Consider the following 13759-nt stretch of genomic DNA (forward strand, 5'->3'; position numbering starts at 1 on the left):
GTCCCAATTTGCTAGAAATACAAACAGTCCAGCACACACAGATTTGCACTCTCTTCAGGACGAAAGGAAAAGTCCATGCTGAGTACACTTCTATACTGCACAGATAACAAAGGGTTGCTTTATCCAGAGGGATGAGCCAGAAGCAGCTCCCAGTGGGATTAGAGGTGAGGAAGCGCCACAGGCACCATTGGCAGGCAAGAGGTGGCACTGCCTCCTTTCAAACCAGCCTCGTTCTGCCCTCAGCTCACTTGAAGAAGCTGAGGGACAGGATGCTTAAATGCAGAATCAGTTCAAGACAAGAGACACTACGTGGAAACCCAAGGTCATCACTAACACTCAGTGGGTACCAGGGCCAAACCTGGGCACATGTGGTCCCAACAGGCAACCCCACCACAACCCAGCAGCACCACCAGACAGACCAGGTGCGACAGGACCCTCCAGGCACTAAATCTCAAAACATCTCCCAAGCCAACACACACAATGACTGTTAGCTTAAAAATAATGACACATTCTCATAGAAAGGAACCCTATTTCCAGCTCTAGCAGCAAGTATGGGATGCACGGGCACCGCTCTGCTGGGCTGCCTCCTTGAGACCCTGCGGTGTGATGGGCAACCACAGCAGCTTGAGGGAGGCTTGGGAACCAGCAATAAAAATAAGATAGGGGGAGAAAAGGGTTTTACTTGGCACAACTACACACCAACCTGATGGGGCAGCAGTCAGATGAAGAAAGGGGGGGGAGGAGAAGGAACAGAAACAAAGAAAAAATGTCAGAGGAAATGCAATGCTAAAGACTGTTTGAGGATGCCAGTTAAGCAGGCTCCAAGAAGGTAAGGCCACGGAGTGTCCCAACCCTTCCTGGCACAAAGAAATGCCAGCTGGGGAATGCAATGTGCTGGCAGCCCTGCTCTGCAGCTCCCTACAGGAGACACTCAGACAGCTCTCCAGAGAGGAGATCCACGGCCTCCAGCAGCTCCAGCAAGTCGTCCTCTGGGGAACGTGCATCCTCCAGAGCGCTCATCTATCTGGAGAGGGTTTGAAAAGCTCCTCGTACCAAGCTTTGGCACTTTTAATTGCACATGCCCTATCCAAGTTCATCAGCCCAGCAACGCTGTCACACATGTGGCACGGAACGTTATGGTCAATCTCCCTAATTATTCTTGAGTTATTTTCTTCCAGTAGATCTACAAAATATCAGCATAAATCTCTAAACATTAACCAGTCAACAAACTCAGCACAACAGACGTAAGCTTGGCCCTGACAAATAAAAAGACTACGGAAGATGTATTTATTTGTAGAAAATGTCCTTCCCCATAACCATCAAATAGATTACAACTGCAGTCCTTTCCTCGCGCTGCACCCTGGGATTCAGTCATTTAACTAGCACACATCACAGTCCTGGATTAATCATAAACAGAGTATATTTTTAAGTGCATTAATTATGTAACAGATGCTTCCAGGATTCCAATGGAGGTAATTTTTAAAATCCCAGCATACAGTTTCATGAATCCGTGCAGCTTCAAGGTTGCTTTTCGTTTCAGCCCAATACCACACTTAGTTAAAACCAGGAGGTAATCGCCCACTGCCTAATTTTCATTTTAATCTCGCTGCAGACACGCTCTACGCTGTCACCACAGGACTGCTGCCTTCTGATGGAGGAGCCTCCAACACCCAGCCCACCACAGCAGGTTTGCACAACACACGGGCAAGCTCTCAGCTCTCCTTGGGCAACTCTCTGCCATCTCAAGTCCCACTCACACACAGGTGCACTCAGCAGGGTGAGCACAAAGGCTGCCCAAGGCTCAGGGCATGCCTCATACACTGGGGGTACCCCAGGAAAGAAGCTCCATCGCAAAGCATAGCAGCACAACTCAGGGGCTTCACACCAACCTCCACAGCACCTCCCAGAAACTGGGCCAGCAGCGCTTTGCAGCACAAACTGCTGTTACAGCTGCATGTGAACTCCTGCTGGCTTCATCTGACAATGGGGCCAAACGGAGCTCACCCACGTGCTGCCACACTTGAGAAAAATGCTTTTTATTGTACTTAGCTCAATGCTAACAAACACGGTATATCCACATGTGGAGAATAACTGCAGATCCACAATATTTTCCTGCTAGTTACTGGGAAATTTACAGCTTTTACAGCCAGCTGCAGCTGCTAACACTCACAGACCACTGCACCAACCCAACCAGCGTTACGGCACTGGAGCAGAGGTGCTCACTACAGCACAAGCTGGGTTGCACGGCACTAATGGTCTCGATGTCTTGGGTGAGAAATTCATTTTTCTCTCCCTCTTTGCACACCAGATCATCACTGGATCAAGTCGTGGATCTTCTCACAGAACTTCATCTCTGCTTCCTCCTGTGACACTTAATTCATGCTGACGCAGAGGGGCACAGCTCCAGATGCTCACTGTGCATGTGGCTGCGCAAGCCCTTCTCCTGGTAGCATCATGCTGGCCTGGGCTCTCCTTCCAACAGACTCCACAACTGCTCCAGATGGGGAAAAGCACAGAGGCAATGCATGCAATTAGGGTTCAAATCAGATGTGGTTTTGAAACTTAGGAATAAAGAATGAAAACCCTATGCAAGGTGAGTGGTGCTGCCAGGTGTAGCAGCACGCAGTTACATGATCCTGTGCTGGCTGTGCTCAGTGAGATGGGATGGGTACTGAAGTCAGGGATGAACCAAGGAAGACAGAACGGTGCATCATAAGATTTTTACTCACATTAAGTACTATTATTCTGACCCTACTCCTTTAAAAAATAAAATAAAATAAAAGACAGGGTTAATGCTTCAGTACCTCACTTCATAGACTGCACATTGAAATTCCTCCACAAGACCATGCAGAAACGAGTGGTGAAAGGGCTGCCAGCTGCAGAAGGCAGACACTCCAATGCAGCAGTCCCTCCAGCCCACCTGGACCATCTCTGTTGCAGGAGGAACCTGGGCATCGCCCTCCTAGAGGCCCCAGCTCAGTGCCAGCCCACAGTGTGACTTCCCTCCTCAGTCCCACTCAGTCTTCCAGCACCATGGCTGGTTATCAGCCAGGCAATAAGGCCACACAGTACCTGTTTGGCACAGCTCGCACCACTCTCCCAGGGCTCCTCCGGTTTCGCTTCCTGCTAATGTGCACCTGCACCAATCTCAGGAGCCATAAAAGCACCAACCGTATTTACAGCTCTGCTCAAACCCCCTATGGCAGGGGGCACACCCCACACAGCGTTAGTGATTGTGTCACACACTGAGCACCTGGTGCTTTCAGCAGCCCCATGCACCCAAAGCCAGCACTGAGCATACCCTCATACCCTACAAACATGAGCACAGGCTGCAGGTCAGACCCCCTCCTGGCATAAACCCATGGCAGCACTGGGCTCTGGCCACACATTTTCTTACCAACTTCTGCTCTTTATCCCCAAAGCTGGCCAACAGGCAGGATGCACGGTTTTAGCCGAGTTTTATGCACTCTTTCTACTCTGTGAAAACAGCAGTGCCTTTCCTCATCAAAAACCAAGGGACTTTCCTAGGAACCAGCTCTGCCTGGCGCATGTTGCGAAGCTGTGAGCAGCCCAAGTCACAGCACACACACGTGGACCTCTGTGATGGGCAGAGAGCAACGCATGCTCCTCCTCGCCCAGCACCCACCAAGCAGACGTTGGTACATAGCAATGATTCAGTGCTGATGAACAGAAACATGGGCATGTGCTGCTGTTAAAACTGGGCTGTGTCTGACACAGGCATTACTTCTGCAAGGAAGTTTTCTGCTCTGCATGTGCCTCCCTTTGCAATTCACCTCCAGACCCCAATGCCACCCCAGGCAGAGGTATTCATCTCTTTTTTGCACCTACAAAAAACACTAGCTGAAAGCCTGCAAATTATCTCAACTGATAGAGCTCTCCCTTATCCAAAAGAAAAGAATCGAATGACAAAAAAATATCTTCCAACGAGCATGTAAACATTTGAGCATAGCAAGAAGAAAGCATTTCCATAAAGCTCTCACTGCAGGACGGCTTTTAACCTCAGACACATCCCATAACTCTGGCTGAAGTTACGCAGAGCTGCCCAAGTTTCTGCTATGAGTCAAACCTGCAGGATCTGCCGCTGCCCTCGCTGAAAAGAGGATGTGAGAGCTGGCACACTGCCCCGCTGGGAGCTTGGCGCCGAGTCCCTGTGCCCCACACAGGCTGGGGACAGAGCTGGCCACACCACGAGCAGCTCAGCATGCAGACAGCATGCAGGCACCTGGGGGATGCTGCAGAGCCCCCATGGAGCACACGATTAGTGTCTGCTGCGTTACTGCAACATTTTTCAAAGAAAAAAAGAAAAGAAAGGTGATGGTAGCTTATACCAAACAGGTCTCCTCTGACCCTCCCCAAGCAACCAGCTGTGTACCACATAAGCTAACAAGCAAAGCACCGTGGCACAGCCCTGCCGAGCAGCTGTAGGAATGCTCCCCTTGCTCAGACATGGCACTGCAGGCCGCCACCAGGAGCTCTGCTGAAACAAAGGCATTTCTAGTTTTCCCTTTCAATTACAACAGATTATCATTTCGCTCAGCAATGCCCCTTATTAAATTGAAACTCTCTGCATCAGAATTAAATATGTCCTATCTCCTCAAAATGAAGTGTATTATTTATCACTAATATTTAATGACAAAAACCTGATAACTTTCTCTGATTATAACACTGATTTCCTCCAGTCATGCATCATTGGCTCTGCTGGTCATTAGCATTATCACAGTGCATAAACTCTGCCTTATGCAGCAAGTTTGATAACGGGGCCAGAAGCCCACAGCCACCATTCCTCAGTTTGTTCAGATTTACCAGTCTACCTCTATCATAAAAACAGATTAGCCAAGTTGTTAACAACTCACAACTACAAAACTCACAGAGGAAAAAAAATAAATAAAAAATCTCTCCTTAAGTCTGTTAAGGTAGATGTAGGCTATGATGCTCTGTGTACGCATCCAGACAGTTTCCTTTTATGTATCACAATCATGAATATTCATAGATTTTGTTCCCTGAGCCAAAACGATGCTTTTTTTCTTCTCCTCCCCTTTTTTTTTCTTCAGTTTTTTATTTTTTTAAGCCCAGTCCACTCAAGGCAGCTCCTGAGGTTTCAGCAGAGGTATCTGGGCACCTGAAGCAAAACGTGGCCAGCATGTAGGAGACGTGGAAATGCACCTATTTATGACATCCACCTGAGGGAAGGAATCACTTACAGTGCTCTGATCAAGAGTCGGCAAGATATTGGCTGATGGAGCCCTGTTTGAGAGGCAGAGCAGTGATGAAAGCAGGAGGTATCGACACTAACATGATACGTGCTGCCTTTTGGCAGGCAAAACTCCTACTGCTCATAGCAATGCCACTTTGGGTTGAGTTCCAGTATCACTAACCACAGTATTAGAAACAGGGGCTATCCCATGAGGAAGGGCAGAGATCTGGCAAAGCTAGTGCTGAGTTCTGCATTCTCAGTCAAGGCAAAGAAGCAGACTGAGCAGTGGAAGAGCAGCAGGTCACACAGGATGCAGCACATAGCACAGTTGCTTTCCCCAGCATCAACCCGAGCATCCCAACACCAAATGGTGACCACACGGTCACCACACTCCTGCAGCCACCACACACACGCACACCCTCCCTCCCCACACTTCTGACCTCACTGAGCTACAGCCAGCACCAGGACCTGGGGTCCCATCCTGCCCCCGAGGGACCACTCCTCACCAGATCCGGCCTCGATGTCCCCAAATCCAGCCCAGCCCAAGGGCTGCTCCTCAGTGCATTGGCACAGATTTGGGAAGACAGAGGCAGGACTCGCACCGCCTGCTCCCATGGGCTTTTCTTCCCAGTGCAAGGATGGGAGGTGGGAACTGGGCCGGCTGAGCCGTGCCTGAGCGGCCAACACAAATCTGTCATGAGGTTCATGGGAGATAGAGTTCGTGACTCACTGTCAGCAAGCGTACTATTACAACATGAGAGCTGTTATTAATGAAAAAGGGAAAAAGCAATGCGGGTGAATACCTCAGGAAGGTTTTAACTTTGCAATCCCAAATAGACGGCTCACGGAATAAGGCTTGCACCAGACCTAGCTGACAGCAGTCACAGCAGACAACCTTGTAACTGAAAGGCCATCAGAGCAGCATGCCTGAGCTGCAGGGAAACTCACTCCTGCAGTACTGGAGCTGGTGCAGCTCCCTGCCCGTGCCCAGCCCCGAACTCACAGCTGACACCAAGGGAAACCTCGCATCCACCATGCGACATGGGGAAGATGCTTCCTGAAACTGACACTGGTTTCTAAAGAAACATCACTTAATTACTTAACCCTTCTTAATGGAATGATGAACATCCCTTCAGCAAACAAGGCAGCAATGATTTAACGTCACACCGCATGTTTCATTACAGAACCGGTAAAATTAATACCGCTCCCCTCTCTCCTGCTGCAACCACTCATTTCTTTATGTTCAGTTACATTTCTCACTTCTGCACCCAGAGCAAGTCCCCGACATACAAAAATCTGCATTGAGTCACCTCCAGGCACACCCCACAGACGGGAGCAATGCTGCAATGGAGCCCCAGAAGCCCCGATGCCTTTGGAAGGATTGCGAGGCTCATTCAGGGCTCCAGCACTCGCTGTCATCCCAGCCGTGCTCAGCCATCAATTCTGTGGACAAGGGTTTTGCAGGAAGGGGAATTCTGAATTGATTTTTGTGACCAGCTGTTGAGCTGCTGCTCTGAACACACCGCCAATCCCCCTCACCATTTTATCTTCCTTTATCACCATCTTTTTAATAGAGACATGACATTCTGCCTACTGCTGGGCTCTCTCTATTTATCTCTCTCTTAACAACACTTTGGCATCGCCGGCTCCGCTATCTAAATCAGCACTAGTGCACGTCCGGTCACATAAAACTGGAGAGGGTTTCCCGAGATGCCTCGGGAAGTCTGCCTGCTCCCGTTCGCTGATGTGTTAATACGCCCGATGCACTAATTAACGAACAAACAGCTCGGGCTGGGAGCTGGGGGAGGGACCAACGCGAAGACGGCGCAGAGCCCAAGGAAAGACACTTGACCCTAATTGTTAGCAACAAGATGACAGGGCTGAGCGGGAAGTGTGGCTGAAACTGGGATCCAATCTGAAAGGAAATGTCTGGTGAAGAGGGGAAAACCAACGATGCCGTTGGAGGCCCTGCGCTCCCGGTGGGCGCCCAGCTGGCAACGCGCTCCCAACACACCTCTCACTCCATGCCCATACCCTCATCCTCTTCCCACGCCCCCAGCCAAAGAAGGGAACATCCAGTGACCTCCATCCAAACCACCTGCAGGAGGGGGGCAAGGAAGGCTCAGGATGTCCAAAGCCCCAGCACTGAAGCTGTACCCAGAGCAGAAGCTCCTCGTGCCGAACACCCTGGGCTGCACACCTGGGCTGGGGATGCACTGCTGCACCAGTGGGAAGGAGCTGCACAGCAACAGACGCACTGACAGCCTTGAAAACACTTTCCATGCATTGCAAAAAAAATTGGGGAAACGTCCTAAACACTTACTGTCTGGAAAAAAAAAAAAAAAAAAAAAAAAATCAGCTAAACCAAGGCTCACAGCAGTGCAATAGAGCCCTCAGCACTGCAATCCAGGTTGCTTCAATTGCAGCCAGGAAGAGGGGAGAAAGCTGGCACACAGCTGGCACACTGAGCTGGGAGACACTGCTCAACAGCAGCAGAGAGCGTCCTCAAGAGCACACAGCCAGGCACCAGCCCTGAGCTGACTGAAGGAAACAGGCACTGCGGTGCTAACAGAGCAAATAACGCAACCAAATAACACATGCTGGCACCCAGAGCGCTTGTGAGACCATTGCAACCCCACTGCAAACTGGGAGGGACAAAGCCCACAGTTAGTTTTACCCCCAGAAGCTCCACAACCTGTCAGACACAAGCAAATATTGGATGATACGAACTCCATTCCAGTGTATCTGTCAAGATATTTACAGGGCTCAACTGTACTTCTGTTTTTAATTAAATCTTCACACACATACTTTAATGTAATTTAAATAGATTATTAGTTGTCAGAATATAGTATAAATTTTGTTTACGATTTAGTTACTTTAAGTACTGACGTTGAGGAAACTCATTTAACCCCCTGACTGAGCGTCATTACGTGTTGAGATGAGACTCCCAAAGAGCTTCCACTGCCCTTTGCACTCTCGCAATAATCTTAAATTACTACAACTTAATTGCAATTTCAAGGCACTAAAATGGGGATGCTCTAAGAACAGTACAGGGAGGGTCAATGAGAGGAGAAAAATGATTCAGTCTTCCTCAGGTACCCGAGAGGGGAAAAAAATGCATTCTGCTCTTCTGTTTTCTCATTTGCCATAGAACAACATCTGCATTTTCAGGATGGTGCTGAACAAAAAGTTATCGGGGCTACATGGGATCATTACCACTCACGCACGGCCACTGCACATATGGATGGAAGAGACAGGTGCCAGGTGATGAGAAATAGAGAACCCCCGAGTGCGTTTGCTGCAGCAGAGCCAGCACTGCCCTGACTCCGAGTAGATTGCACGCTGAAGTCAGAAACGAGCATAAGTTGAAGCACTCTGATCAGCAGATGCCCAAGCTCCTAAAGACAGAACAGCTTACAGTTCTCTTTCAACCCCAGACACGGCTTTTCTTTATATTAGAGGATTACAGAGCTCCCCCAATTTGGCTCCCCTAACGACCCCAGCTCCCTCTCTCCCATGCACACCATGGCAGCACCTGACACCGGCTGCAGCAGGACCACAGGGCTGTGCTGGGTGAGCTGAGAGCAGTGCCGGCGGGCACGAGGGCCGCAAGGAGCCACCTGGTGAGGACGTGGCAAAGAGGAACGCGGTATGGATCGTGACTGAGAGCACAGCCAAGCACCTACGTATGTCTCCAAAGGCAAGAAAGTCAAGAACGGTGAGCCCCTCTGTGCCCTTGTGAGCATTTGGTAAAGTTCTGCTGCCAGGACCTTTGCGAACAGCCGCAGACAAGCTGCTGAGCTCCAGCACGCAGCGTTTCTCAACCACCTTTGGCACATGCTGCCTGGCTCCCAGTGCCCCCACCATAGCACTCATGGGTGTGAGGACATATCGGGGCCGGGCGGACTTGTGGCAAGCTGAGCTGGGACACAGCCCCCGACAGCAGGTCTTGGGGCTACAGAACCCAACGTGCCTCCAGGCTCTGCAGCTACCCACCAACGAACCCCTGCTACAGCGTAACCCAACTCAGGCACAACTCTGTACCCAGAGCTGTGCCAGGCTGCTGCAGTCCCAATCCTGCCCCCACCTGGGGATTCCTGCTGTGACACCGCTGTGACACTGCCGGCGGGGCAGAAGGCCTGAGCACAGCAGCGAGGAGCCCAGCTACAAGGGATCCCCGCCACGAGGAATCCTGACCACAAGGAGCCCCGTTCTGCTGCCTCTCCCCCAGCCCTGCCTCAGCCGCAGGAAACGTCTCCATTCGGTGCCTTGAAGTTGCAATTAAATTGTTGTAATTTAAGATTATCACGAGAGCAAAGGGCAGCGGCAGCTCTCCGGCAGACTCCTCTCACCACTTAATGCTGCTCAGTCTGAGGGTTAAATGAGCTTCTTTAGTATAAGTACCTTAAAGCAAGTGAATCGTAAACAAAATTTATACTATTTCCTGACAGCATATAATCTATTTAAATTTATTAAAGCTTCTCTGAGAAAATTTAAGATGACAGAAGTATCATTATGTCCTATAAATAACCGGATGGCCTTGCAGAAATAACTGTATTTTACATGCATCTCCTACATATGTGTGTGCATACGTTATTTCATTCCATAGACAAATACACGCTGGAAAGATACCTCTGCAAAGGAATCACACGACCCGGTCCAGCCCTCTCTGTCCATGACCACAAGCACTAAGAACGCTGAATGCCGAGCCCCACACCATAACCCACCCTTCCACTACCACCCCTTTTCCCCTAATTTTTTTACAATACCGTGAAACAGGAATAATCCCGGAGCTAAGCGCATCATGGATGAGAACACAAAGGTTAGCCCTTAAGAGAAGGTGGTCCTTTGCTACGGAGCAGTGCTGCAGCCCATGCCATGCAGCGATGCCTCACACTCAGCACTCTGCCCAGCGTCCTGCCTGCTCCCAAAGCAGCACCTTGCCACTGCCACCGACTGCGGCATGAAATGTTCATGCAAAAAACACTGCATTACCCCAAACGGCTTCACAGCATACGTGTGCATGTTTAACACACGCACGTTTTATTGTCTAATTAAAGTATACGCCATAAAAAAGTACCGGCTCTGTAAGTTACGCAGGATGGTTGTGAAATCTTACCTTATAAAAGCATAAAGTACTTATTGTGTGATCTGCACTGCTAATTAAAGAAGTACTTCTGGGGAAAGGTTTTGGGTTTCTTCATTCTTCAGTGGATGCGCGCTTGGTCTGCTCTGCTCACTGCCCTGCTCACACACACTGGGGTAAAGCCTTCTCCTCCCGCTTGCAATGGCTGTCCCCATTGTTTCAGGATACTTAGAACAGAAGTACTTAGAACAGGAACAAAACAGGGGCTTGCTGGTGGAGTTTGCACTGAGCTGTCTGAACGCAAACACGAAAGCATCAAAACCAACTCTGAACTGCACTGCTGACATCTGATTAACGCTCACACCGAAACATTTATCGAAGCAAAATCAGCGATCGCTTCACACCCCTGGCTACAAATTTCACTAAAAAACGAGAGAGCAATGGAACCTTTCTGATGCAGCCCCGACACCAGGTGACACCTCGCCCTGCACCAAGCACAGCACACAGCTACTGCTAAATGTGCCACCGGGCAATGCTCCGGGAACAGCGCTGCACCTTCCACCGCTCAGGGCTGCAGCCACGCAGTGTGCAACGCCTCATTGCCACCCAACCCCTCTGTCACACACCAGAACCGCTCACACGCCGAGAAAAACACGCCCGGGTTTCCTTACAAATCAGAGATGCAGAAATCAGGGTTGAATTCCACAGAACTTTTAGGCTGTTTTGAACACTGCGTTACTGGAAACGCCGCCTTCTCCGCAGCTCCAGGCGGCAGAAATCAAACCGAACCAAATCCTCCATCGCTCTCCAAGTGTACGGGAGCCTCAAAAAAAAAAATTAAAATAATTTAATAATAATAAAACCAGCCCTTCCCGTGCACCGACCTAACTTCACAACCAAAGCCGTGAGCAGCAGACAGCCTTGCGGGGAAGGGCAGCGTTATTTCCCTCCATGTTACCCTATGGATTCCCAACAAAGAGCAGCACTGCTAACGGCCCGGCTGTGCCCCGCTGCAGCACCCGGCGCTCCCAGCCAGGCGGCTCTGACAACAGCCCAGCAGCAGCTCCGTTTGATCTTTCCTGCCTGCCTTAATCTGGGTTGTCAAGGTTCACTTGTTGGAGGCTGTTTACTTTACTTTTTCAAAAAAAAAAAAAAAAAAGTGATTTTCTTTTTCTTTCTGTCTCACACACAATGACTAATCCAGAGACTAAGGGGGAAGAATGCTGCCAATGCGAGACGTTAAAGCTACCATACCTTTTTGCAATGAGATTTTAGCCGGCACCTTTTGAATGGTGACTAGTGAGGAGCTTCCTCCCCCAGCGCCCCGCTCCATTCACTCCGGTGGGGAGACAGTGCAGGGAAGGGATTCGGAGCGGAGGAATGAAGCCGGTAGCCCTGATTTCCCCCTTTTCCCCCAGATTTGGTCGCAAAGACGCACAGCACCTCCTTCCCTGCTTCGGTGCTTTCGGGATCTCTCCAACTTACACGAGCACGGGCTGCTCAGCGCTGACACCAACTGCAGAAATAAGAACCGAGCGCAGCGCCCGCTTCCCTCCGCCTAAATTAAAGCAAATCACAGAGAGCAGCACGAGCGGCAAGTTTCTTCGATGACAGACTCGAAAGTTTGGCTCGGCGAGAGCCCGGCCCCAACGGCACGGCACGGCAGGTAAAGCACCCGCTTGGAAAGCGGCACGGGAAGGACGCAGCTCAGAGAGCGGCGGTGACCCGCAGCCCTCGGTACGGCCGGAGCCGCGCAGACTGAAAATGAAACCTCCAACTTCGGAGCGCGCAACTCGTGCCGCTGCTCCGGGAGAGAAGCAGCGGTGCGGGGCGGTGCGGGGCCCGGGGGGGGGAGGGAGGGAGAGGAGGAGGAGGAGAGGGGATTTAAAAAAAAAAAAAAAAAAAAAAAAAAAGCAGTAATCTCACTCGGTTTGATTCAGCCAAAGCGATTAAAATCATGGCATGCGAAGCGGCAGAAGAAAGGCTCGCTACAGTCGATGCGCTCCACCGCCCTCTCCGCGCGGGGCCCGCCGATAAGTCATCAATAGTTCCGCGGGGGGTGCGCCCCGCACAGCGCTGAGCCCTCCCGCTGCCCGACCGCGGCTTGGGGCGGCTTTTTTTTTTTTTTTTTTTTTTTGGGGGGGGGGGGGGAGGGGGAGACAGCGGGGGGGGCGGGAGAGGCGCAGATACGCCGCTCGGACGCCGCCTGCAGCGCGCACCGGCGAGGAAGGGCTGCGCGGCGCTGCGCGGGGCGGAACAGCCGCTACTTACCGGGCGTCCCCGGCTCCGCGGCGCTGAGGCTGCGCGGAGGGGCAGAGGGATGCGCGCACCGCACCCGCGCAGCGCCGAGTTGCGCTGGGTTGAGGAGGCGCGGGTGTTTATTCAAACACTTCGTCTCCGGGAGAAGAAAAAAAAAAAAAAAAAAAAAAAAAAGAAGGGGGGATGGGCACAACGGGCCCGAGAGACGCGGAGTGGGGGAGGATGCGCGGCGCGGAGCTGAGCGCCCGCGGAAGGCAAAGCGCGGGCGGAAAGCCGCAACAGGTGCCGAGGGGGAGCGGGGCCCGGCGCGGGAGGGGGGGCGGCCCCGCCGCAACTTCTTGCCCTGAGCGCCGAAGTTGGGCTTTGCGCGCCCCTTTGCGCGGCGGCGCGGGGGGACCCGGCGAAAAGCGCGCAGACAACGCGGAGGGGCGGGGGGGGGGGGCGCATTCCACTGCGCGGAGGGCGCGCGCCGCGCGGGGCCGGGTTTTGTTTTTTTGGAGTGGGGGGGGCGGAAGTTTGCAAAGTGGGCGGGCGGGGGGCGCGGGCGGCTGCGCGGCCCGAGGGCGGGGGAGGGGGCTCCGCGGGTGCGCACCGCCACACCTCCCCCCCCACCCCCGGTACCGGCGGTAAAGGGCTGGGGGGAGGGTGGGAGGGCAGACACGTGGGACCGGCGGCGGGGGAAGAAGTGCAACAGCCCCGGGAGGAGCGGGGAAAGTGTCGGGGGACGGCGGACTCACCCGCAGCGCTCGGCCTGGCCCCTGCCCAGCACGGCGCGGCCCCCGGGCGGGCGGCGGCGCGGAGCGGCTCGGGGCTGCCTCTCCGTCCCGTCCCTCCCTCCCGTCCCTCCGGCACGCCGAGCCCGGGCGGCGCGGCGCGGCGGCGGCGTGCTCCGCCGCTCGGTAAATAACAATAGAGCCCTCCGCTCCGCTCCGCTCGGGGCCCCGCACGCCGCCCCGCGCCGCGCCCCCGCCCCGCGGCCCCCCCCCTCCCCGCCCCGCGCAGTCCCGCGCCGCCGCTCGCTCCGGGCGGGCTGGGGGCGGCCCTCGCCACCCCCGCGGAGGGAGATGTTGTTATTTTTTGCTGTTGTCAGTCTCTGACGTCACATCCACCTGCTGGGTAAACAAGGCTCGGTGCAGGGGAAAAATGGGGGGGTGGGGGGGAGAAGGAATAATAATAATAATAATAATAATAATGAGAGC

At 52.6% G+C, this 13759-nt stretch overlaps 1 protein-coding gene across 8 annotated transcripts in view; it reads right to left on the reverse strand.

Moving 5' to 3' along the window:
* The window catches only part of FOXP1 (forkhead box P1), a 341534-nt gene extending 328148 nt beyond the window's left edge, over positions 1-13386 (reverse strand). For 3 of the 8 annotated variants that reach the window (XM_048957790.1, XM_048957786.1, XM_048957783.1), the window contains exon 1: positions 10973-11088. The gene's annotated coding sequence lies outside the window, so the exon portion shown is untranslated. Of the gene's footprint in view, positions 1-10972; positions 11431-12572; positions 12685-13297 lie in introns of those variants that run through there. The other 5 variants (XM_048957796.1, XM_048957795.1, XM_048957784.1 and 2 more) reach the window with 4 other exon arrangements.
* Between the last annotated feature and the right edge of the window lie 373 nt (positions 13387-13759).

This window comes from Lagopus muta, chromosome 11 (assembly GCF_023343835.1).
Source record: "Lagopus muta isolate bLagMut1 chromosome 11, bLagMut1 primary, whole genome shotgun sequence".
Classification (NCBI taxonomy): Eukaryota; Metazoa; Chordata; class Aves; order Galliformes; family Phasianidae; genus Lagopus; species Lagopus muta.